Genomic DNA, 25,978 nt, shown 5'->3' with positions numbered 1-25,978 from the left:
TTAGTTGACACATTTAAAAGCAAAAAAATATTAAGAGCACAGTTGGTTTTTTATAGGTATGTTATAGAAGTTAAATATGAACCTAAATATTTTTACAAAACTAAAATGCATGGTAGTAAGCGAATAGACTTAACAATCTATGAGTTGTTCAGTAATTTGCAATCAGTTATTAGAACAAGGACTTTTCCAGAGCCCATTGAGAGAAGAGTTTTTCTTATTGAAAGAAAAGAACGAGAAATTTTGATTGCAAAACAGAAAGAAGAGTTAAGTGAAAAATTAAAGAATGCAAGACTGTCTCAATTCTGTCATTCTAGTGTTTAACTAATTTAAAAATTTTGTCACGTACCTAGAATATAGTTACTATATATCATTAGTAATATTATATTATAAATATATTATAAATTATATAATATTATTATTAATTAGTCGTATATATTAATCTATATTATTTATAATGTTCAAATATATATATATATATATATATATATATATATATATATATATATATATATACATTTATATAAATTTATATATATATATATATATATATATATATATATATATATATATATATATATATATACATATATATATATATACATATATATATATATATATATATATATATATATATATATATATATATATATATATATATATATATATATATATATCATGCATGTATAGATATATATCGTTTATATTGATCTATAATATTTATAATATCGTATCTATAATATTTGAGAAAATTTAAAATTAGGCAACCTTGTGTTTTATTTTTTCACAAGTTAATGTTGTAACAGAGTTATGACTAAATTAATGTGGGCGCTATTGCAGTTTCTCCCCCCTCCCCCTTTTTTTTTTATTGCTGAATATGATAGAGAATTTTATGCTGATTAAGAATCGTATAAAAACATAGGTCTGAAAATCAACAAAAAATGCTCTAATTCGCTGTTTAAGCTTTAAAAATTACACTAAAAAACGCTAATATTTGCCATTTTCTTAAAACGTTTTACATCTAAGTTTACCTTTTTGAAATCAATCGCTGAGAAAATCTTTTTTTAATTACTGCAAAAAAACTGCAGTAGCGCCATTAATGTGTAATGTGTCTTTATTAATATAAAGATTTTTCTGCTATACATATTTTTTCTGTATATATATTTTTTCTAAAGATTAGTTGTGAACTGAAAGTTGTTTTATTTGTATATTGTTTAATAATAACAGATAGATTATTGCCTAAAGTCGTTGTGTAAAATTTTTACGCAGTTATAATGATAAAAAAAAAAAATGTTAAAAAAAAACTAAAATAAAAAAACACATTTTTTTGTCTAAAAAAATGTCAAATTAGGTAATATAAAAATGCAAATTTCTTGACAACCAGAAGTGCTACAAAATTGGTTAAACCCATTTTAAAACAAGATTAACATTTTAAATGCAATAAAATTAAAATTACATTTTAGCTTAATTATATTACAAGATCATAAAATGGACTGAAGTGCCTACTATCAAACGCTTTATTTAAATATATTAATTTATTAAACAACATTCCTAAATTGAAAAAGAAAACAAGTTAACAAGAAAATCATTTTTTATATTAAAAAATTTATCGTATAGTTTTTAGTCATTTTTAGTGGTTTTTAGATGGAAACAAAAATCTGTTAAAAAATCAACTTGTCTGTAACAAAATGGAGTCATTTGAGCCATTTAACACTATCAGCTGACACAATCTTTAACAGGTATAAGTTTGCAGATTTTTCGACACTTCCGAAAGCATACAGTTACGCACCGTTGTATTGACTTGGTTCTGCAAATAGGCGACATGCCAAGGCGACTAGTTATTTTCACGAAGTCTGACTCTATACATTCAACAAGAAAAAATAAAATTATTAAAAAAACTAACTTCATTGCTGCTTCTTTTGTTTTTTATATATTCAGTTTTTTATTTTTGTGTTATTTCCCAACAGCCGCAGTATAATTTTTTTTTCAAATTATATTTTAAAATGCCTAAAAATAAAGGTTTCAAGTTACGGGTATTTAAATAACATATAACTGATAAGATGGTGTATGCGTAAAAGTTGATTAAAATGGCTTTTTGTTGTTATGCTTGAGATAAAATCACAATCAATGTCAATAAATGATGGCAAGTAAATTTTTCTGAACTTGGGTGAGTTTGCATTTGATAATGAAAGTTGAAAAAATTTCACTTTTCATTTTTCTCTTATTTGCGGTTAGTTTAGTGGTAAGGTATTTAATGGGAACCAGGTATATCAAAACGATAACAAAAATTTTATTTTTATATCAGTCAATATATTGACTAACACAGCGCCGGACAGAATTTTTGACGCGTGAGCAGGATATAAACCTTTACGAGAACCGAAGATTGGCAATAAATATATCGCTATGCAAAAATTTATTTTACAAAAATATAAATTTAGTATTTTTACAGAAATATTGAGATTTTTTTTTAAAGGGAATTTTTCTTTTATAAATAAACTTAGAATGAGAAAAAAAATATATTTAGTATCTTGATTTTGTAAAATAGAAAAAAAAAATTAAAAATAAAAACGATTCTTTAAATGTATATTTGGGTAAATCAAATCCGATCCAAACCACACATTCTAAAAAAGAGTCCGTGGAAATCATAACAATGTTTGTCGGTAACTCATTGGGAAACAGAATAATCCGTTAACTTAAGGTGGTCCTATAGTTAAAAAAATAATTTCTGCATTTTAGAGGTAAATGTAAAAAAACATTTCTGTAAAAAACACATTTAAAAAACATATAATAATATTTTCTAATATTTTCCTGGAGAAAAAGATTTTCCACTTTCAACATCCTTTTTTTTATTAATAAATCCCTTTTTGACACCTCTCAGCATTTTACTGTCTTTTTTAAAAGCTTCAGAAGATTTTCTTTTTAAATGGCGCTGACGGTGGCTATCTATTTTACACGAACCATAATTACCAAGATATCCGATTTTGAGATTTAGAATCTCAAAAACTTTTCAAAAACCAGACATTCCATCATTGAAATGAATAACAGCTAAAGCTATACCAATATCTAAAACTTCTTTGCAAAAAAGTACATTTACAATGTATTTTTTTGCAAAGAATTTTTACCTTTCCCTTTACACCTTTACCAAATGATTAGATTAAACGCTTCTTTTGGAAGTACCATGTCGACATCGTTTTAATAAATTTTAAGAGCATAAGTTAATAAAAACCGGTTTTATTGCATTATGAATAACTAATGGTATGTTTACAGAAGATATTTAGTGAGATTTATTTTCACCCAAAAATGTACACCAACTAAAAACCTGACTAAAAAGACAGGAAATCACCGTTGCTGGGGTTGCTGCTATAGAAGCTGAAAAGACTATGCCTTAAAAAAACGGATATTACTCATAATATTAAGTTTGAATGTATATAAAGATATACATTTTCTGAATCTAGAATAAGTTTCAAATAATATAACATAATTTTTTTTTTGATTTTTAAGTGTTTTTTAACCATATAGCCACCTTAAGTAAGCTTTCCGTTCATTTAAAAAAATAAGTTTTTAAGTTTTTTAAACGGACGTGCGTATTAAGCAGTAGAAATAAGGAAAAACTATAATAAAAAAAAGATGGCTTCGAGAGAAATTAAAGAATTTCAACTTTGAGTTCAGATAATAATATTTTTAAATAATATTTAAATAATGTCGCGGAAATATGTTCTCATCCAAAAGATGTTATCATTCAAGGGTTTTCGCTTAAATTAAGAGAAGTTGATATTTTTAATCTGAGACTAGCATTTTTCACCAAAAGTTTACAAAGTTTTGATATGGATCAGTTCTCTTCTATCAACATTACTCTTGAGGCTGAAAAGGTGCGGGACTTTTATATCTTTGTAGGAGGGGTCTGGACCCCTCATACAAAAATATAAAATTGCCGGTTGGTAACAATAGTAACAATAACTCAGCTGGTAACAATATTTACAGAAGTTATTAGCATCAATATATCAACTGTACCTATTGGGACACATTAATCGTTGACTTTGAGGGACTTTGAGGGCTTTTGTAAAACTAAAAACTAATATTAACAATATTAATTTTTAGTTTTGCAAAAGTTTTGCAATTAGTTTACTTATTATTATGTAAAATATATTTTTTTAATTATCTTATTTTAAAATTTTTTTTGTTAATTTTCAGAACTTCAAATGGTTATTTATTGAAAAAAAAAACAGACAGATTTGCTATACCATGTGATACAATGAAAGTAGTTGTTGATGAAGTTTTGGGGGCCAGTGAATGCTGTAGCTTGCAAGTTTAATGACTTTCAAAAGTTTCGAAAATATTCATAAAAAGGTCAATTGCAGGGAATTATTGGTTGCAAGGTTTTAAGAAAAGACAACCAAAGTTGTCTTTACAAACACCTGAAGCAACTAGCTTTGCTCAATCAACTGCCTTTAATCGACACACTGTAGGAGAATTTTTTCAAAATCTAAAAACATTATGGAAGCGATATAAATTTGATCCTCATTGCATATATAACATTGATGAAACTGGTTTAACAACAGTACAAAAGCCAGTTAAAGTGTTAACAGGTAAAGGAAGTAAACAAGTAGGAAGAATCACATCTGCAGAACAAAAAACATTGATAACTGTATGTTGTGCTTCAAATGCAATTGGAAACTCTATTCCTCCACAATTTGCTTTTCCTTTGGTCAAATTTCATAATTACATGATAAAGAAAGGTCCTCGTGGATGCGTGGAATTTGAAAATCCTTCTGGTTAGATGAATTTGGACATTTTTATAGAATGGATAAAACATTTTTTGAGGTATTTAAACTGTACTCATGAATTTCCAGTTTTGTTACTTCTGGACAACCATAAAAGTCATATTTCTGTTAGACCTTTGGATCTTGCAATTCAACATGGAATTACAATGCTAAGTTTTTTCTTCCCATTGCGCCTATAAATTGCAACCATTGGATCGAATTTTTTTCAAACCTTTGAAAAGGTTCTACAAATCCAAGGCCAATAACAATTTACAAAATTTTTTCAATAGTTCGCGAAACATATACAAAAGTTTTCTCACCAGCTAATATACATCGAGGTTTTCAGGTAACTGGCATTGAACCATTTAATCCAGAAATTTTTGAAGATGATGAGTATTTACCATCATCAGTTACAGATTGTGCTGCTCCAAATGCAGCAAATACGATTCTTGTGGAACTTGAAATGACTGTAGCATATGTTGATGATATTGAGCCTGAAATGTCTGAAGTAGATCATGAAGCAAGTTTTTGAACAAAGTGTCACCAAGCATTACTCTCACCTGAAGTTTTGAAATCTTACCAAAAAGCATCTGCTTGAAAAAGAAGTGTTAAAAATAAGCAACTAAAAACAAGGACCTTGACTAATACTTTTATCAGAAATGAAATTCGTTTGTCAGAAGAAAATAAAACCCTAAACTAAACTAACCAACGAAAAGAAACTTAAAAGTCTTGCATGAATTATATAGAGGCTTTAGTGCATGCGTAGCGCAGTGGTTGCGCACTTGCCGCAGCGTGATAAGACACTAAGGACTTCTAAAGGGCACCTAAATAAAATTTGAAAAAATGTATATATTCTTAAACTTAAAGTACTGTTAATCTTATATAGTCTATAAATTTAAAATACTGTATTCTTATAGACTTTATAAGCTTCAAGTTTCATAAAACTTTACACATATATATGTTAGTGGAAAATAACGGGCTTATTTTCATATATAACACACAACTGTGGTTTTAAAATAAATTTTCATTCTTCTAATGAAAATTAATTTCAAAACTTTATACAATGGTGTGCATTAGGTTGTAATGATATATACTTTTTATAAAAGTTTTACTTTTTTTAAGATGTGTTATATAATATACACAAACGAATGTAATTTCAACTGAAGCATTTATAAAATTAGATATAGTAGTATTAAACATGTCATTAATGTTACTCATGATCAAAGCGCCTCAAGTCGAAGATCATAGTACCACATTGCATGGGGTATCTTTTGCAAGGGTTGTTGTAATGTTGTAATGTAAAAGTATATCATGTTCATCATTTTTTTTATTAAAACATTTATTTTTACTTAAAGACAGATTGTTCTAGTTTAGTTTAGTAATTAATAAGTTTTATATCGATATCTGGTTGTTTGGAGTTTACAAAATAACAATATGGCAATCAATGCGCCCCCTGTACCCTACCTTACATCATGTAGAAGCAACGAGGAACCTCTTACAAAGGGTATGCAACAATTAAATCTTATTACGTCAATTTCAAAAAATCATGAAGATTTTAGAGAATGTATATTTTACATATGTATATTGCTAAATATTTTCAGTCATATCCTGAAAATATTTACGAACCTAAGTACGTTAAAACAAATTATATTAGATATTTATAAGACAATAAATTCTCTAAGCCTCTCCCTACTTTTATTGAATCAAATAAAATCTCGCTTATCGATAAATCAGTAGCAATGGTCCAGCATACACCTATACATATATAGTTATATACATAAATATGCATATAACTATGTAAGTAACTAAAATGTAAACTATGTAAAAAAATAAAAAACTCAATATGCATATATAATATAAGCATAAAACTCTCTCTAACTTATCTTATATTGATCACATTGGAGCACTAAAAGAGTCATCCTTTATAAATACCAAAGTTATTTCTCTTTCGCCATTTAACTTAAGTGTTCACTTACCAAAGCAACGAGTATTGCTATTACACATACTAAATTGTAAACCATATTAAGTAGCATAACATAAAAATACAGTTATGTTCCAAAATTTGCTTGGAATAACGAAAATTCCATTTAGTTATCTAATCAAAATCTATCTTAAGCTTTCAATAACTACACGATCAATGCAGAAAAAATCGAACACGAGTTAATGCAAACAAATTAAAAATGCTGCTTAAATAGCTTGGATAAGTGCTGAACATCTTAAAAACTGTCATAACAAAAACCTCCTTTTGTATCTCTCTAAATTTTATAACAGTATTTAAACAAACGTGAAGGTCCTAAAAGATCTATCAGTTTCAATAACTACTTCACTTGTTAAATCATATAAAAAGTCTCTTAATAATCAAAATAATTACTTTAAATAAGTATTTTACTTACCTTTAATAAAATTTTAGAATATCTAGTCTTACTTATATATCCTAGTATAACAGATAGTCATTCCCACCAGTTTGGGTTTAAAAAAAACACTCTACTCTCCGCGCAGAGTTTCTATTGACTGAAACTATATAGCACTATAAAGATAATAACGCGCCTCTATATCTCTGCAGATTAGATTTCAATAAAACTTTTAAGACTTGCAACTGGAGTCTGATTTTTGAGAAGCTCTATTTCCGAAAAAACCTTTACTATCTATAGTACACACAATTTCATCGTTTTGTCTGGTACTGCAAACATATCCTATCAAGGACTTACATCAAATCAATTTAGTCTCTCTCAAGAAGAGCGGCAAAGTTCTATTCTATTGCCGCATTTATATAACATTTATACTGAAAACATTCTAAATGAAATAGTTTAAGAATGCAAAGTAGGATCGACAGTAAATATATAGGTATCATTGTATACGCAGATTATATAATCTTGCTAAGTCCTATAATTTCTGGTCTTCAAGAACTAATTGACCAATTTCAAATCTATAGAGTGGCTAATTTTATCAAGCTAAACACTAAGAAAATACAATTTCTATTTTCTGGAACAAGCTCTATTTTAAATAACGTTATTCAAATTAACGGAACTTTAGTATATTTTCAAAATAAAATTAAAACATTTAAGTTTTCATTGGGATAATATTACTAATAAGAAAAAGGTTGCAACACTTCAAAAAACAAACTTAAATGAGCGTATAACTCAGTTTCAATAGTTACAATAGCTCTAATCGACAGTAGAGTTCCTTTTTGCCAGCCGGCGACAATTATATATCTATGCAACACATTAACACTTCCTTAGCCTACATATGGACTTTAGATACGCAAATTTAGCACCAGTTCTCTTTGCAACATGGATGCTGTCGGGTGAGCACTTAAAATATTTTTTTTTGTATCTCAAAATATAGTCAAAACTACCTGCATTCGTTTTTAAAATAGAGAATACTTTAACTATTCTACTATGAAATAAAGTAAATCTATTTATCAGGCTGTTTAAAAATCAAACTTGCTATTTACTGATATTGAAACAGTTATTGGTAACACGAAAAAATATCTTTTACAAATAAAGTGATTGCTACATGTATTACTCTTGATTTAAACTTCTTCAAGCGTATAGAAAGGAAAAAATATAGAATATAGATAGAAAGGAAAAAAATTAAATTTACACAAAATATGGAAGAACTGCCAGCGGATGTTGCAATAGGATTAAGAAAATTGTTCCAGTTATGGAACTTAAAAGAACAAAAAATGATTTTCAAATTTTGAGGGAAGAAAATCTTTTGAAAATACTAAACCAATTAAGTGTGGAAAACATATTAGTATTTAAGACATATTTGTGTGGAAACATATTAGTATTTAAGGCTAAGAACTTTGAAAGTCGTTTTGTTTTACTGGTCGTAATTTAATAAAGTAACTTTAATGTAGTTTATTTTACCTGTAACTTCATTTACTGAGTGGTGAAGAGAAAATAATTTAAGAAGGTTTTTTTTCATTAAATCATTTAAATTTTTCAGTAAAATAAAGAATAATTTAAATTAATTTGTAGTGAGAGTTAATAAAGGTTATTTTCTTATTCTCAAAGGTTACTGAATGTTTGGCTAGTGAATGATAGTCTTTCAAATTACGTGGTAGTACAACTTCCACTGAAGATGTTTCGCTGACTACAAAAGAGTAGAAGTGGCAATCAAGTGTTAGCAATAAACCAAAAGATGAAATAATATATTTTTTAAAATAATTTCACTTAACAAAACAAAACTACCAAAAAAATGTGTTTGAAGAAAAATCTGCAATTAAGCATCATAAAATTAAATGTCCATGCAATATAAAATTGAATCAAGTAAAAACGTTAAAAATAGAACCGAAAAAATTTGAAATAAAAGTTCAAGAATCAATTGAAATTCAGTTTAACAAATGCTGACTTAAGAATGGAGATATGAACTAAGATGATGGTCAATATGTAAAAACGCAATTCTAGGCGCCATATTTTTTTTATACATATGTAACATTAAAAAAGCCCAATTAATACGAACTTTAATAAAGCCATTAAAAAGAGAAGTTACCGCTTATTTGTAATTAAATATAATTAATATATATATATATATATATATATATATATATATATATATATATATATATATATATATATATATATATATATATATATATATGTACATATATATATGTACATATATATATATATATATATATATATATATATATATATATATATATATATATATATATATATATATATTTAAATATATATATATATATATATATATATATATATATATATATATATATATATATATATATATATATAAACTGTTGTTATATACATATGTAACATTTTTGATGAAAAAAGAGCTCGTTCGCCCAAACTGGATAGCAAATTTTTGCACCATAATATTCCTAAACTTTTTTAAAATTCTTACATAAGTGATTACTGCAAATAAAATTAGGCAACGTTTCAGTTAAGCGGTCTAAAATAATTTTATTTTTTCGCTAACTGTGCTTGCTCAAAGTGGTGACTTTTTAATATAAACGTAGAGAATATTTACTCACCTTAGTACACACATTGACTACCTTATATCCTTCTGCTACAAGAGAGTACTGGAACGGAGTTCCGGTACATCCCTAGTTTTAACGGACTTGTATGCAACTTATATCCTTCTGCTACAAGAGAGTACTGGAACGGAGTTCCAGTACATCCCTAGTTTTAACGGACTTGTATGCAAACTTTGCGTAATGTTCCGTAAGAATAATTTAACGGACTGACTCTGTTATATTAAGAAGGTATAATAGACTGGAAGAAGAACGAAGTCAAAATACGTTATTTCTCAAAGAACTGTCTCAGTAGTAACATAATTTTTTATTTAAGACCGTGAAATTATCATAATTTAAAGTTAAATAAACACATTCCACTTTCAACAAAAATTATTCAATGATATTGTTTCAATGCGTCATAAGCAATTGAAGTATTGCAAGTAAAAGCATTGCAAATAAAAGTTTGTTGTTACTTTATCATGTTGTACTTTTTGAACAACTAATAATAAGTTTATAGATTTGAATTGATTTAATAAATGTCTAGATAAGAACCGGTAGTATTTTCGCCGGATTTACAAAAAGGTATTTTATATCTCTATATTTAGATTATTGCAATTTGTTTTTAAATCTAGCTAAAATACAATAACACAAAACAAAATTCTGGAGAGATAAAAAGTTCCTTGCCAAAAAAACGTTCTTTAAGACTATAACAAACCTGTAGCTAAACGGGAAAGTAAAAGATAAGGTTCAAACAAGTAGTAGAGATTGTCTAAAATTGGATATTTATACCATTGGGTATTTAAAAAACGATTACTTTACGGAGATCATGATTTTTGTTGTGATTACTACTTAATAATAGGAAAATTTGTTAAAAATTTATCCAGTCAACTTTTAAAGGAGTAATTCATTTTGATTGCAGCTTAGAAAGGTTACAAACTACATTTCAAAATTTTCTTTTTTCAACGCAAAGGTGCTATTTTGGTTTGTCGCTGGAATATTTACACAACAAAGACTGTATTACAATTTTAAACAACTTTTGACTTCGTTCTCCCTCCATTCTTATATACCTCCTTGGCTATATATTCAATCTGAAATATGAAAATGAATAGAAGCAAGGTTTTTAAATCAGAGCTTAAGATATGAACCCAGTAAAAAAATTGACGTTATTCCAACGTTGTTTCGACGTCTTCCATCGAAATGGAAAGACGTTGGTAAAAACGTTATATTGCTAACGTATTGGAACGTTGTAAAAATGACATTGTATCAATGTTATTTTTGTAAAGCATTATACCAATGTTACTTTTAAGTTAAACAACGTTCTAAAGACTTTAGGAAGACGTTACATTTTAAGCTAAATGAAGTTGAAACAATGTCTATTCCATCGTTGAATAAACGTGGAATAATGGAAGAAATGAAACATAGGCCGACATCATTTTTAGGATGTTCACATATGTTTTTCTAAAATTTTCACGGTATTGTTTCTACCCTGCAAAAATCAATAAAAAACGGTGTTACAGAGTGAAACATCGTGCTGTGCAACATCTTTATTGTTCTTTTTTTATTATTAATTAAAGTCATACATACAATTATATTCAGCGAATTAATTACATACATAAATTGAAGACTCGAAAAAAAACTTTGCCACACCTCTAGATTATATATTTCAACTTTTCAAAATTATATAGAAATTTTTTAAATTATATATAAAAATTATTTAGATCGAAATAAGATTTTTACTTTCATTTCAATTTTCAACCACATCTCAAAGAACCCGCATGTTCTTTTGTTTGAAACAAAAGATGAAAGCATATAAAGTAACATAAGTTACAAACAAGTTCAACTATATGCGTTTTCAAGAACGTAATAAAAAAACATCTAGAAAGGAAAAATATATATATCACAAATACCAGAAAAAGGACTAAATTTTGTCCTTTGATGCTCACTTGAGTTTTCCTTTTTTTGGAAATTTATTGTCTTCAAACATTTTAGCAAAGTCTTCAGAAATAGAAAAATAAACATAACTTTAAATATATAGCAAACTTTTAAAAAACATGATGGTTTTAACATCCCAATTAAACATTCAAACTTGCAAATTTATAAATTTATTTAAAAATAAATAAAATTTAACAAAATTAGTTTTTAAATATATTATATTTAACTCATTTGGTGTGAAATATATCTATCATATAATATATTGCTTAACTAATGATCCTCAATGAACTGAAAATCTAATGAAACTGCAATCAAAAAATATTGTAGTTTAGACTCCTTTACTGTTTTCCTTTTTACAGGAGTATATTTTGGCAATATTTTGTTATAACCTAAATTGAATATTACAATAAAGAAGTCACTAAAAATGCGAAATGGAGTAGTTTCTCAAGTAAAGAATCAAACATCATTTTAATAATAAATAGCTATTTTTACCACCAGGGACTACTTTTGTTGGGTGTTTTTTCTTGCAATATTTATTATCCAAACTATTATTTCACTGCTTGACAATAGAAATATAATTATTGTCATCTAATACACGGATACCAAAAAGACAAAAAATGTATATAAAGAACTGTCTTTTAGTACAAACCAAATATAATAACAAAACCTTTGCAATAGGTCATAATACCTGTAGAGTTCTGGATGTGAATGTTACATGTAAAAATATCATTGAAGAAATGCAAAAATTATTTCCGAGTTAAGTCCTTAACTACATGTTTATATAACTTTCCACCTACACGTGATAGTTATCTGACCTAAAAAAAAGTAGTATTCAGCACATTTGTATTTGTTATTTTTTCTTTTTTTATTAATGCATTTACCAGGGTCAAGTCTTGAAAGACACAAACTAACTCAATAAATAGTTAAAATTGAATAAGTAGCTGTTACCATTAGTTACCATTACTTTTTTATATCTTACCATTACATCGAAGCAATTGCATTCACTTTTCTCTGTTTTACCCTTCTTTCTTTAAGCCAAGGCATAGCACAAAATAAAAAAAAAATGAAAATCAAGTAAAGATACACAAAATAAATAAACATAATACATAATGTTTTTTGTTTTTTAAACTGATTTAAAAAAAATTTAGTTTCCCCTTCAAAATTGATTTAACAATAAATGTCTCCTATAAATGACTATTCCTATTTCTCTGAAACTGTGAAGATCAAAATCGTCCTGAACTTTTTTGAGTTTTAACATTAAAAAAAAGCAAGTAACACGCCAAACATAAGAAAATCTCACGAAGAGTTCAGAAAATGTGCAAGAAAAAGTGCGATAAAAAATTAACTGAAAATTGAATAGACAAAGTTTGTTAACTCATCAGCACCGTCAACTTTAATGGCGATAAGGTACCCATGGTCATCTACATAAAAGGCATATATCTGCTTCGGAAACGCGACTCTTCATCAAAATTTCTTCCTCCTCTCTACAACTTTAGTTTTTTTGCGGTCCTTTCACAAGATCTACTCAAAAGCAATTAGACTAAGTCAATTTGGGCAATTAGACTAAGTCAAGAAATAAGCAACGACTTCCAGTGAGAAAAGGAATAAAAAAATCGTATTCATTTGTTTTTTAATTTTAAAATTTTCAATTATGCACTATTCTAAACCATATACCAAAAAAGATTTTTTCCTAAAGAAATTGCAAAAGAGCCAAAGACTAATAACTTCAGCACAAGTGCCGAAAAAATATTTAAATGAAGCTAAACTTTGTGGCCGTGTGTCTGTGGGGGTGTAGCTAGAAAAAAACAATTTGTTTTAAAGATTAATCTTTCTAAGTGGTTTACATTTGCTAGAGAACAGACATGGACACAAGTTTCGACAATTGTTTGGTAGGAAAAAAAAAACTTTAACTAAAAATAATAAAACGTTGCCAAATGGAGTGGACAAGGTAAGGAGAAGAATACAAAAGTTCAGTTATAAAACCTACCTTAAAACATGGTTGCTCTGTTATTGTTTTAATCTGCTTTTCGGTGTAGGTAATTTACCATTAGTAAATTATAGGTCACCAAAAATAAATGCAAATAATGTTCCCACCTCCTTTCTAACCATACTTTAACAAAGCATTAGAACTAAGTAGCATTATATTTGCCGATGATACAAATTTATTCTAATTAAACACTAACGTCGAGGAACTATTTCCGATGTAAACAAAGAATTTAAACACATACTAAACTGGTTTAAATGCAATAAATTAACCATGAATGTTAATAAAGCAAAGTATATTTTGTTTCACTCTTTAACGAAAAAAAAATTCATATTGCTCAAAGCCTTATCTAAGTTATTTATAAACAAAATTGAAATAGATTTTTCCACAAAGTTTTTAAGTTTATCTTGATGAAAATGTTGAAACTACTTACGTCAGCTCTAAAATTGCTCGACAATTTTATTTAAAACTGGATGTTATTTAAACTAAAAAAAAATTTAACGCAAATTTACAACTCACTTATACAAACTTATACAACTCACTTATACAAACTTATACAACTCACTTATACAAACTTATACTAACTATGCAAATGTTGTCCTGGAAAAAATTATGATGGGTCAACTGTTGTCACACCGTCTTATGCAAAAACTCGTGAACTAATAAGCCTTTCATTGAGTTGTATTTTGTCTAGAAATTTTTGTTAATTGCAGAAACCCGTCAAGTGAAATTACAGAATTTGTAACTTCCATTTAACGAACAAATGAAGCTAATAAATATTAGATTATTTGAAAACTGAATTCCAAGTTTAATTATTCAAATGTTATAATAGACAAGAGGCAGTACAAAATCCTTCCGTATATTTCTAAAAGATGAATTGTTGATTTGAAATATTTCGTTCGAATTGTTTGTAAAAAAAAAAAGTTTTTTTAGAAAATTAATGAGTTTTTATTAAACAAAGCTTACATGTCAAAAGACGTTAAAAATTAAAATGCGCTTAGAGTTTCAGTAAATGGCGGCGCCTCTATAGCAGTCTATATCAATAAGTTAAACGTCCATCTTTGTCATTTATCTTTAGACTCGATGAAAACAAACAAACAAACAAGCCCAAAATGTTTACTGACGCAGTAAAAAATTGAATTTAAACTAGTAAATCAAATAAAAATTCTTTTTTCAAATCCATGCTTTATGCAAGCAGAATTCTATTGGGCCTAGAAATTCTTTTAAAGTATGGAAAAAACAATAGGTTTTGAATCGCTGCGCTTTAATGTCTTCGAAACTGCAAATAATTTGCAAATCAATTATTTTTGTGACGTAATACGCAATTCATATCAAATAAATAAAATGTATGGGGAAATACAAATTAAATTTTTGTTAACTTAATTAACTTTTTTTGGTCAAATTTTTCCATTTCCTTGTATTGTCATCGAAAATGATTAAGTGTGCAAAATTTGAGCAAAATTGGTTGAGAAAAAAGCTTTCAAAAATTGATTTCAAATTTTGTGGCACACAAACATATATATATAGAAAGTAACCTTATATAAAGCATGGAAAAAAGTTAACCAATTGTTTAGAAAATGTTAAAATTAAAGTAGAACATATCATCTTCACTGAAATATTTTGTTAATATAAGTAAATATCAAAATACGGCTTTTGATATTTACTTAACCATTACTGCATTTTAGGGTTGTCAAAATCCAGTTATTTATGTAGGAAAACGCGGGACAAATTCTAAATATAAATAAGTTTTGGCTTGCCCTCTTTTCTATAAATAATTGTGTTTCGACAACCCTACTACATTTATGTATCAACCATTATTTGCAGACCAATCTGAGTACTAAACGCTTTATCTAAATATACAAATTATTAAAATAAATCAAATAAAAAAAGTCAAGTTAACAAGGAAATTATATCTTACAATTAAATCTTACAATTTTTTTTTATAATTTTATCTACATTTTAATATAATTATATACTTTTTTGACTAAAACTTTTAAATAATGTATCAAGTACTAAACAAAAATCTGTCCAAAATTCGAAAACCAAATTGTTTGTTTCAAAACGGAGCCGTTTGCACCGTCATCTGACACATTCATTCTTCACATTCTTGAATAGTTATGAACTTGCAGATGTTTCGACACTTCCAAATACATATTTTTTCGCAACGTTCTTTAGACTTGGTAATGCATATAGTTGGCATCCCCATGCGAGAATTTATAGCTTTACTTTCAACAAGTAAAAATAAAATTACTAAAAAAACTAACTTCATTGTTGTTCAATAAATTACGCAACGCAAAATATATTTTAAAAACGTAAGTAAAATATTAAGCTCTTTTGCGCTGCGATTTTCATTAAACCTAACGGACTATTTTGATTATTTATTTAGATTAAGACTGTGCAAGGGAAAAATTTTTAGCCTAGGATTTTAGGAAGTAGTGGCGCCTCTGTTCGTTAACAATAAGTCGAACGTCATCTATTATTACGTCCTTGGTGTAATTGATTAACAAATAACTGATAAGATGAAAAATAGTGTGACAGAAGAATTAGTTACTTAAATAACTAAAAATATCGTAACTAAAGTTAGTCGTGTAACTTTTTATCTATTACTTCATTTTAACTTATTGGAACATAGCCTATGATAAGAAAAGAACAGATATTTCATTGATAAAGTATTTGTAATGATAATCTCTATCCAGGGGCGAATCCTGACCATCTAGTTAGGGGGCGGTATTTTTTATTTTATTTAATAAAAGCTTTTCTCACATAAATCCATGGCAAAAATTGTCCAAATTTTTTATTTAAACTCAATGACTCCATTAAAACTTTCAAAAAATTGCATATTCAGGAAAATTGTAGAAGGTTTTAGTCGTTACAACTGATATGTAACAATTTTTCTTTTCGAAAATTCATACTTTAATGTTATTTTTTATGCGTTGCAAGTATTTTTGTTCATTCATAAAGAGAAAAAAAGATAAATATCTTTTGTACATTTTGAAACAAAATTATTTAGTTGATGCCTCAAATAATGTTTTAAGTGAACTAGATTAAACCTTTCCTAATATACTATTTACTGTCCGGCTATTTAATCCATTTACTGGTTTATTATTTATTATATTTATATTTATTATATTTATAATCATGGCCAATAAATGCTATCAAGTATATAAGTATTTAGTTTAAAACTTTTATATAGGGTTTTCTCACACTTTGTTATTTTTCATGTGTAAGAAAAGTTAAGTTAGATATTAAACCGATAGTTAACTTTTGAACAACTTCGACATTTTAAATTAATTTCTAACCAATGGCCAATAAATGGTTAAGATGGTTAAGAAGTATAATTGTTAATCTTTATTATCTGCTTTATATATATTTTTGTGTTATTATATTACCAAAATTTTTAAATTTGAATGACAAAGCTTTTAATCCTCTAAAAATTGATATATGATATGTAAAATATACTTGAGTATTTTTCTGTAACGGGCGTTGAAAAAGTGTGGCCAGTAATTGGCGTAATTTCCCTATTAGTCTTGCACAGTTTTAATCTAAGTATATATGAAAATACGTCATATTGAAATTCCAACATTATAGTTTTTTTTTGCACAAATTTATTAAAATTTATTAAAATTTTTTATCGCTTGTAAACAGCCTCCCTAATTTTCATTCATTTTCAAAAACATACTTTGTTAAACATATAAATGTGCAAAAAAAAAAATTATTTAATTTGTATGAGAGGTTAAGGAGGAAGGGTATCGCCCCCAACGCCCTATGGATCTCGCTTCTATGGATCCACCTTTGCCTTGATTTTTTTTTAAATTTAGAGGAAGATAGGGATTGCAAATATTTTAGTCTCTGTATCTATATATAACTCTAGATAGATAACTAATAAAAATAGGTTATAAGTCATAATTACACATACATTATTACTATTTTTATTATTGCTATCATTATTATTATTATTATTATTATTATTATTATTATTATTATTATTATTATTATTATTATTATTATTATTATGATTAGTCTGTTTACAGTTATTTAAAATTAGTGTAAAATATAGTGCATAACACTTCATGTCTTTTTTAAAAATATCTTTTTTCTTTTAAAAATTTTACGACTTGACTCTTGAATTCCTTCATGTAAAGAGATTTAAATTCATTTGCCAAATGATTTGGCAATTTGTTGTACAACTTATCCCATTGCAAAAGATAGAATTTATTCCGCTTTCCTTGTTTTAAGTGATAATTATTTCTTGTAAAATAATCTTGTACGTCATTGTTTTTTATTCAAAATCTATGAAAGACATTCATTTTCTGTAGTTGAATAGTATTGTATACAAATGTATATACTTTCATTTTTAAATTCAATTAAATCATTGGGAAATTTATCAGTAAGTTTTATCATTTTGTAAGTTACACTGTAAATTGCTCAAATAACAATTTACAGCGTGTATGTTATTTAAAAACTTGTGTTGTTTTGATAAATAAATAACTAAACTATTAAACTTTGAAAATTAGAATGTAATTGATTTTATTTATTGTAGGGTATTTAAACTGATTTAAATTTATGTATTTATTTGGTTTGACTTCTGGAAAATTGTATATTTATTTAGATAAAATGTTTAATAAAGAATTTATCATTGGTATTAAACATTGAAAGTTACCTCACACAGTGCTGTATATTTTATGACGTTTGTAATGTTCAACTGCTTTGCTGTAAAAAAATTATTAGCATCTTTATGGCTACATAAAGATGCCAATGATTACAATATTTTTGCGTTGCTTCTTTTACTTTCTGATGTTATCAACTCAACTAGTTGGTAACATGGCAACTAGTTGGTAACATGGTAACTAGTTGGTAACATCAGAAAGAAGCAAAAATAAAGCAAAGTTATATAAAATTGGCATTGTTATTTATTGGTACGCATTAAACAAATGCAAGTATTCAAACTTTTTAGGCTTTGACAGTGTGGTCTCAGAATCAAAGATAAGAACCGCTAAATAGTAAAACTGATGAAGTAAGAAAAGAATTACTTGGTTTTTCAAGAACCAATGATAAAAAAATAAATATGGTTAAAGGAAAGACGTTCTCAAAAAAGATAAGGCAATGTGCCTTATAACAAAGTAAGAACAAAAAAATATAGAAAAAATTTATACCAAAAAAAATAAAACAAAGGTTGTAATGAATTAATAAATTTAAATATAAGAGCATGGATTTCATAGGAAGAAGCTGTAAAAAAATTTGTAATATGAAAGAATAAAAATACTCCTTGCTCAACTTAATTTTCATTTTGTCATCTCCGGTGTGGAATGTGACAAAAAAAAATTTTTTAAAACAAAGTTAGAAGAACAAAAAAAAAAATTTGACTTGGGAGGAATTATACGAAAATCTTCCTTTGTCATTTGAGCAAATTTAATACCAAACAAAGTATCTTTGGAATGTACACAAGTAGTACAAATTGATATGTGGAAAACGAACCGCATTTTATGTCAAGTATGATAAAAAACCTGATGAACTATAATCATTCTTATTTATTAATTGATTTTGAAAAAGGTAATTATATTCTTTATAGCAAGGATCATAAAGTTTTTTTTTATTAAATATAATTTTATGTTATAAAATTATATTTAAGTAAGTTAGACAAGTGTTAACGCCTAACTTAATAATGAAATATATATATATATATATATATATATATATATATATATATATATATATATATATATATATATATATATATATATCTATATATATATATGTATATATATATATATATATATATATATATATATATGTATATATTTATATATTTACATTGTATATATGTATATTGTATATAATGTACTATCTCTGTGTAAATGAATTAGATTGTGAGTCATTATGCATTGAATTAATAAACAAAACTATCAAAAAAATAATTATAAATGCCACATATAAACCTCCGTCTACTAGCTTAAAAAAATTTAATACTCATCTTAAACCATTCTTAACAAATACAAATAAAACCCGAAGTCATGCCTACTTAGTTGGGGATTTTAACATTGACCTAACAAACCATGCTTCCAATAATAATGTTAACAATTTTATAAATACTCTTCTTCAAAATAATTTAATTTCGACAATAAACAAGCCAACGAGAGTGACTAAAAACTCTTCTTCACTTCTTGATGATATAATAACTAATAGCCATCTTAATAACCGTCTTTACACAGGCATAATCAAAACTGACTTATCGGATCATTTTCCAACATTCCTTGTTACTAACAATATATTATTTAACAGTATTCCTTCTCAATCCACTATATGTAGGCGACAGATCAATAAAAACTCGGTAAAAAAATTTCAAAATCTTTTAAGAGGCAACGTTGATTGGGACCTGGTATTGCAGTCATATGACGTTAACAACTCATATAATCTATTTTTTAATCAATTCTGAAAGCAATATGATCCAGCATTTCCTGAAAAAATTATTGTAAAAATCAAAACTGTTTTAACTCCATGGATGTCTAACGGGTAACTAAAATCTTCAAAAAGAAAACAATATGATATAATATGATAAGTACTTGAATTATAGTAATATGATAAGTACTTGAAAAAAAAAATTATAAAAACGAAATGACATATAATAATTAGAAAATATATATGAAAAAACAAAAAGGAACTCAAAACAGCTTCATTACTCAAAGCTATTAAGTAAAGCCACCGGAAGCACTAAAAAAACACGGAGTGTAGTTAAAGAAAAAATCAAAAAAAACAATGATGCGAGAAACATTCTGCCAAAAAAAATACCGATTGATAAAAACACAATTTATGATAAATCAATTATTGCTAAAAAACTAAACAGCTTCTTTACTAATGCTGGTCCGAATTTGTCGGTAAAAATTCCTATGAATTCAACACCATTTGAATCTTATTTAAAAAAATACGATAAAGTTATGGATGAACCTAATTTAAAACTAATTGAATTGCAAAACGCCTTTTTTTTACCTTAACTAAACTAACAAAACCAACAAACTAACAATTTAAACTAATAAAAGTGCTGGATTTGATAAAATTAACCTTAATGTTGTAAAATCAGTATATAATATAATAGAATATAATTTCACATATTTAATCTTTCGTTTAAAACAGATATTGTCCCTGAAAAGCTAAAAATTGCACGAATCACGCCGATACCTAAGTCCGGAGATGACTCAAATATCTCTAATTATAGGCCTATATCTATTTTACCTTGTTTTTCAAAATTACTTGAGAGAATAATGTACAATAGACTTTTAATCACTTATCAGAAAACAACATGTGTATTCAAAACAACTTGGTTTCAAAAAAAAAATTCAACGGAACATGCAGTGGTTGAACTAATCAATCAAATATCAAGTGGATTACTTGTAATCCACTTGATATATATATATATCAGTAGTAACTACTTTACCTTTAGAGTTTTCATTGATTTGTCAAAAGCTTTCGATACCGTTAATCATAATATACTAATAAAAAACTTGAACACTATGGAATATAAAATAACAATTTACTTTGGTTTAAAAGTTATTTGACCGATAGAAAACAATTTATAGTGCATGAACAAAAACAAACATTCCTGACTGCCGTAACTTGTGGAGTTCCCCATGGCTCTATTTTAGGACCACTGTTGTTCCTTATGTACATCAATGATTTAAATTTAGCTACTGACCTATTAAATTGTCTTTTTGCAGATGATTCCAATCTTTTTTATTCCCAGAGAGATATTAATGCACTATTTGAAACAACAAACGAACAGTTATTGAAAGTTAATGAGTGGTTTAAAAGTAATAAACTTTCTCTAAATGTGGATAAAACCAAATTTATTTTGTTCCACAAAGTGAATAAATCAAAAAAATATTCCCATCAAATTGCCTAATCTAATAATCAATAACACTAACATTAAAAGAGAAAACTCAGTAAACTTTCTAGGCGTAATCTTAGATGAACATTTACGTTGGAGTTTACATATAAAAAGTATCGAAAATAAAATATCAAAAATTTAGCAATTATATATAGGACTAAACCATTTTTAAAAAATAGTTCTTTAAAAAGTTTATATTTCTCTTTTATTCATTGTTATTTAATTTATTGTAATATTGAATAGGCAAGTTCAAACCATACAAAATTAAAAAAATTGTACTGTAAAAAAAAACACGCGGGCAGAATAATTTTTGGAGCTGATAGAACTGTACCTTGAGGGCCTTTTCTGCGTATACTTGGAGCATTAAATTATATATAAAATCAACTTACACCAATTTTTAATGTTCATGTTTAAAACAATATAGGATTATCTCCTAAAGTATTTCATTCCTATTTTGACAAAATAGTTCATAAATATCCAACAAAATTTTCAAATAAAAACTTTGTTGTCCCACAAAATATAATGCAAAACTAACTTCATATTCAGTTCTTTATCGTGGACCTAACTTGTGGTAAATGTTTCCCAAAAATGTAAATACAGTATAGAGCAGTTTAAAAATGAATCAAAACAGTTATTCTTATTTATGGATTTTAATATATCCAATTTTTTCTTTAATAAAAACTCAAGTACAAAAAAATAATTTATACAAAATAATGTCACTGAGTGTATCAACATTTTTTTTATTACCTTAATTATGGTATTGCCTCTGTGGCGTTTGCTAATTTATTTACGTTATTTATATGAAGTATAATAATTTATTTATGTTATTTCTATGGTGTATATTAATTTATTTACTTTTTATCTATAAATTCTAGTTTAAATTTTTAAGTTTTAAGCAAATGATAATATCTTATTTATTTTTTCTTATTCACTTGATCTTATTCTTTCCTTAAATTTTGATTCTTTAAATTTTTCTTTAAAAGACAACGAATTGTTATCTATTTTACTTTTATATATTTTTTAATAAACAGTTTGTTAACTATAAATATTTAAACATGACGGTTTTTGTAAATACGTGAGAATGGGGCTTGGTGATAAATAAGTCTTCTTGGCAAAATAAATATTTACGGGGCAAGAAGAAGACTTATTTAGCCCCATTCTCGTGAGAATGGGGATAAATAAGTATTCTTCTTGCCCCGCAAATATTTATTTTTATTCATATGCTTCAAAACTGTATAACTATTGAACGGCAAAAAAAAAAAAAAATATATATATATATATTTTTAAATTTACAATGTATATATATATATATATATATATATATATATATATATATATATATATATATATATATATATATATATATATATATATATATATATATGTATATCTACATATATATATGTATATATATATATATATCTATATATATATATATATATATATATATATATATATATATCTATATATATATATATATATATATATATATATATATATATATATATATATATATATATATATATATATATATATACACAGAGCCACCCACAGGATTGTTTGATGTTTCAGATATGATACTTCCACGTATTGTGCTAACTCTAAACTTAAGTATGTTCATGTTCATGGCAGATGATGAGGCTTTTTAAAAAACTGCGATGATGGAAGCCTGGGAACAAAAATACCCTAAAGTTTTCGGCCCATCCTTTTGCCCAAAGGCGAGAGCTTTTATGTAGTCAAATTTTCAACTTTACTATTTTATACTAAATTTAAATTCATCGACAGGTTGTAAATGCATATTTGAAACTGCTTAACTCCTAATCTATAAGTATATTTAGCGATTTAGTAAAACATATCGTAGCGCTGTACATGGGGTAGCTAATGTTATGTGCCTTGGTGGTATCACCAAAGTATACACTTGCATGATTTTGTAAATACTATTATGAGTTATACTTGATATGAAAGTATGTTTTTAAAGTGATATGTTGTCATAGTTTATTATAATTTTTTGTTTGTCTGTTAAGACTTTCTTTAGTATATTATGATGTGTGTATTTCTTTAGTATATTATGATGTGTGTATTTTAAAAAGTTGTAACCCATTTAGCAGGAGCTCCAAGATGGTGTTTAAGCGTTTGCCTAAAATGTCCGGAGACATACAAGTACTTAAGCAAGTCAGAATTTATGTATCTTGTTTGTAAAAAGCTTTTATGAGGCACACAAATTTTATCAATCCATATAATACTAATACTAATGTTATTTTAAAAACATTAGTATTAATATTATATGGAATGATAAAATAATAACTTTAGATGAAAATATTGAAAATATATAAAAAATGATATAAGATATATAAGAAATATATAAACCATAAGAAATTTTTGTTTTGTGTTTGTTAAAATGAAAATCAAGAGTTTTCTTGTATTTAATACAACTAAAAAAGTTGACCTTAATGAAATGGGATTTTTAAATGACACTTTTGATAAGTTTCAAAACAAAATCAAAAGTTTGTCAAAGTATGTAATTGTTTATTAGAGACATGTTTCATCATCCTGATATGCATTTGGACCTTTTGCTTCTTGTAAAGAGATTCCAAAGTACTACTGACATATTCTTGATAAAAAAAATAATTTTTTAAATTAAATTTTACTCTATAGTAGCAGAATATTTATTTATTTGTATGCTTCTTGAAATTCAACAGCATGTTGAATCTATTATGAGCACAAGTTAATAACAGTTTCGTAATATTCATAGAGATCAGAGTTTTATAATATCCGTATATTTATCAAGCTTGTTCTTCAAGATTTTTACACTTTTTGCGGAAATGATTTCTTCTGATAGTTTTTTCCACCATTTTGCAACTCTGTCAGAAAATTTTCCATTGTTAATCCTTTATAATTCATCTTGTTAAAAATTACAAAAATGTCAAGAATAATAGTGTTTATTGAGGATGCATTATATGATGTTTAGGTTAATATTTCAATTCCCTTTTTTTTTTAGAGATTTTTTCATCTTTATAAATTTTGATGTTGTTTATCAACAACATTTTGTCCAAAAATATTTTTGTTTATTAACATAAATTAAAGTATTATTGAAAAAAGTTTAAGAAAAAATTGTTTTTATATATATTTTTAGTTCGCTTAGTCACGAAATTTTTTTGAGATGTCATTATTTTGTGACGTCATTTTTTTGTGATGTCATTTTTTTGTGATGTCTCTCATTTAATCAAAACTAATCAAATAAATTTTAAAAATTGGAACCAAAATTCTCGAAATCTTGTAGTAAGTTTGATGATGACGGTGATGATGATGATGATGACGATGATGATGATGAGGATAATGATGATGATGACGATGATGATAGCAATGATTTTTATTATGATAATAATGGTGGTGATGACAATTATGATGATGATCATTATTTGTTATCTTAATTGTTATCTAAATGAATTTAACTGTTATCTTAAATGAATATAACTGTTATCTTAAATGAATATAACTGTTATCTTAAATTAATATAACTGTTATCTTAAATGATCATTATTATCTTAAATGAATATAGTTTTAGGAATTTTAAAGTTATAAGTCTTTAAAACCCTTTTTAGGTTAAAAATCTTGTGATGTCATGTGAGGTCACAAATTTTAAATGTATATGAATGGATCTTGTCATGTTTTATGATAATATTTGTCTTTAAATTGGGTATAAACTTAGAGAAGAGCGTATTCAATTCAATCACAGTCAAAATTGCTTCTAAATTTAGCTACAGAAGTAAGGGTGCAGACTTTTTTAAATTAAAAAGAATAAAAAGTATTTTCTTTAATAATCTTGATATTTGAAATTTTTAGGTTTGAATATTGCTGTTGATTGACTTAATTACGGAAATTCATCATCAAATTCAAAAATCATGGAAGAATGCAGAAAGTTTGAAAAATTGATACTACTGACAAACTCTGTTTTGCCAAGGAAAAACCACGCCAATTATTTAGAAATTTAAATAGAATTTTGAAGTTTTGCTTTTTATTTTTATTAATCTTGTTCTTTATTGGGCATCTCTGGTAGCTGGTTCTTAAAACAAAATTTTTGAATAATATTAGTTGGCACCTCATTAATGCGTTCTAAATAGTAAAATTTAAAAATGTTTTGAATAAAAAATATTTTTTTAAATATTTTTAGATCTGTAGCAAACAGACCCTTGAACATTAAATGGGTCCCTAATATTTAAAAAAAAAAAAAATCATAAAGCTAGAACTCTAAAATTTCGACTTGAAATAATAGAGCAAATTTTTAGAGTTTTTATCTCCAATTTGCCCCAATTTGAAACAACTGATCCAAAGAATCTTAAGAAAAAAAAAAAACGCAATTAATAACAATCTTTATTATTTTTTTTAAATATGAATTTTGATTTTCGCTGTTCACATATAAAACAGACAGGGGCTCAAAGAAG

The 25,978-nt window shown here is 26.2% G+C and overlaps 2 long non-coding RNA genes across 3 annotated transcripts; one reads left to right on the top strand and one right to left on the bottom strand.

Annotated features, from left to right (window-relative positions):
* Positions 1-1,570: 1,570 nt before the first annotated feature.
* On the bottom strand, positions 1,571-14,122 carry LOC136083908 (uncharacterized). Of its 2 annotated transcripts, XR_010640189.1 has the most exons (3): positions 12,653-14,122; positions 12,362-12,488; positions 1,571-1,856 (listed from the first exon to the last, which is right to left on the bottom strand). It is a non-coding gene; the product is annotated as an uncharacterized LOC136083908 (long non-coding RNA). The 2 variants fall into 2 exon arrangements; XR_010640190.1 differs by lacking the exon at positions 12,362-12,488 and having other exon boundaries at positions 13,661-14,080.
* Positions 14,123-17,968: 3,846 nt separating this feature from the next.
* On the top strand, positions 17,969-25,560 carry LOC136084345 (uncharacterized). The gene is made up of 2 exons (XR_010640500.1): positions 17,969-18,044; positions 25,380-25,560. It is a non-coding gene; the product is annotated as an uncharacterized LOC136084345 (long non-coding RNA).
* Positions 25,561-25,978: the final 418 nt, after the last annotated feature.

This window comes from Hydra vulgaris, chromosome 08, assembly GCF_038396675.1.
Source record: "Hydra vulgaris chromosome 08, alternate assembly HydraT2T_AEP".
NCBI lineage: Eukaryota > Metazoa > Cnidaria > Hydrozoa > Anthoathecata > Hydridae > Hydra > Hydra vulgaris.
This window is presented reverse-complemented; position numbering and strand designations above follow the sequence as displayed.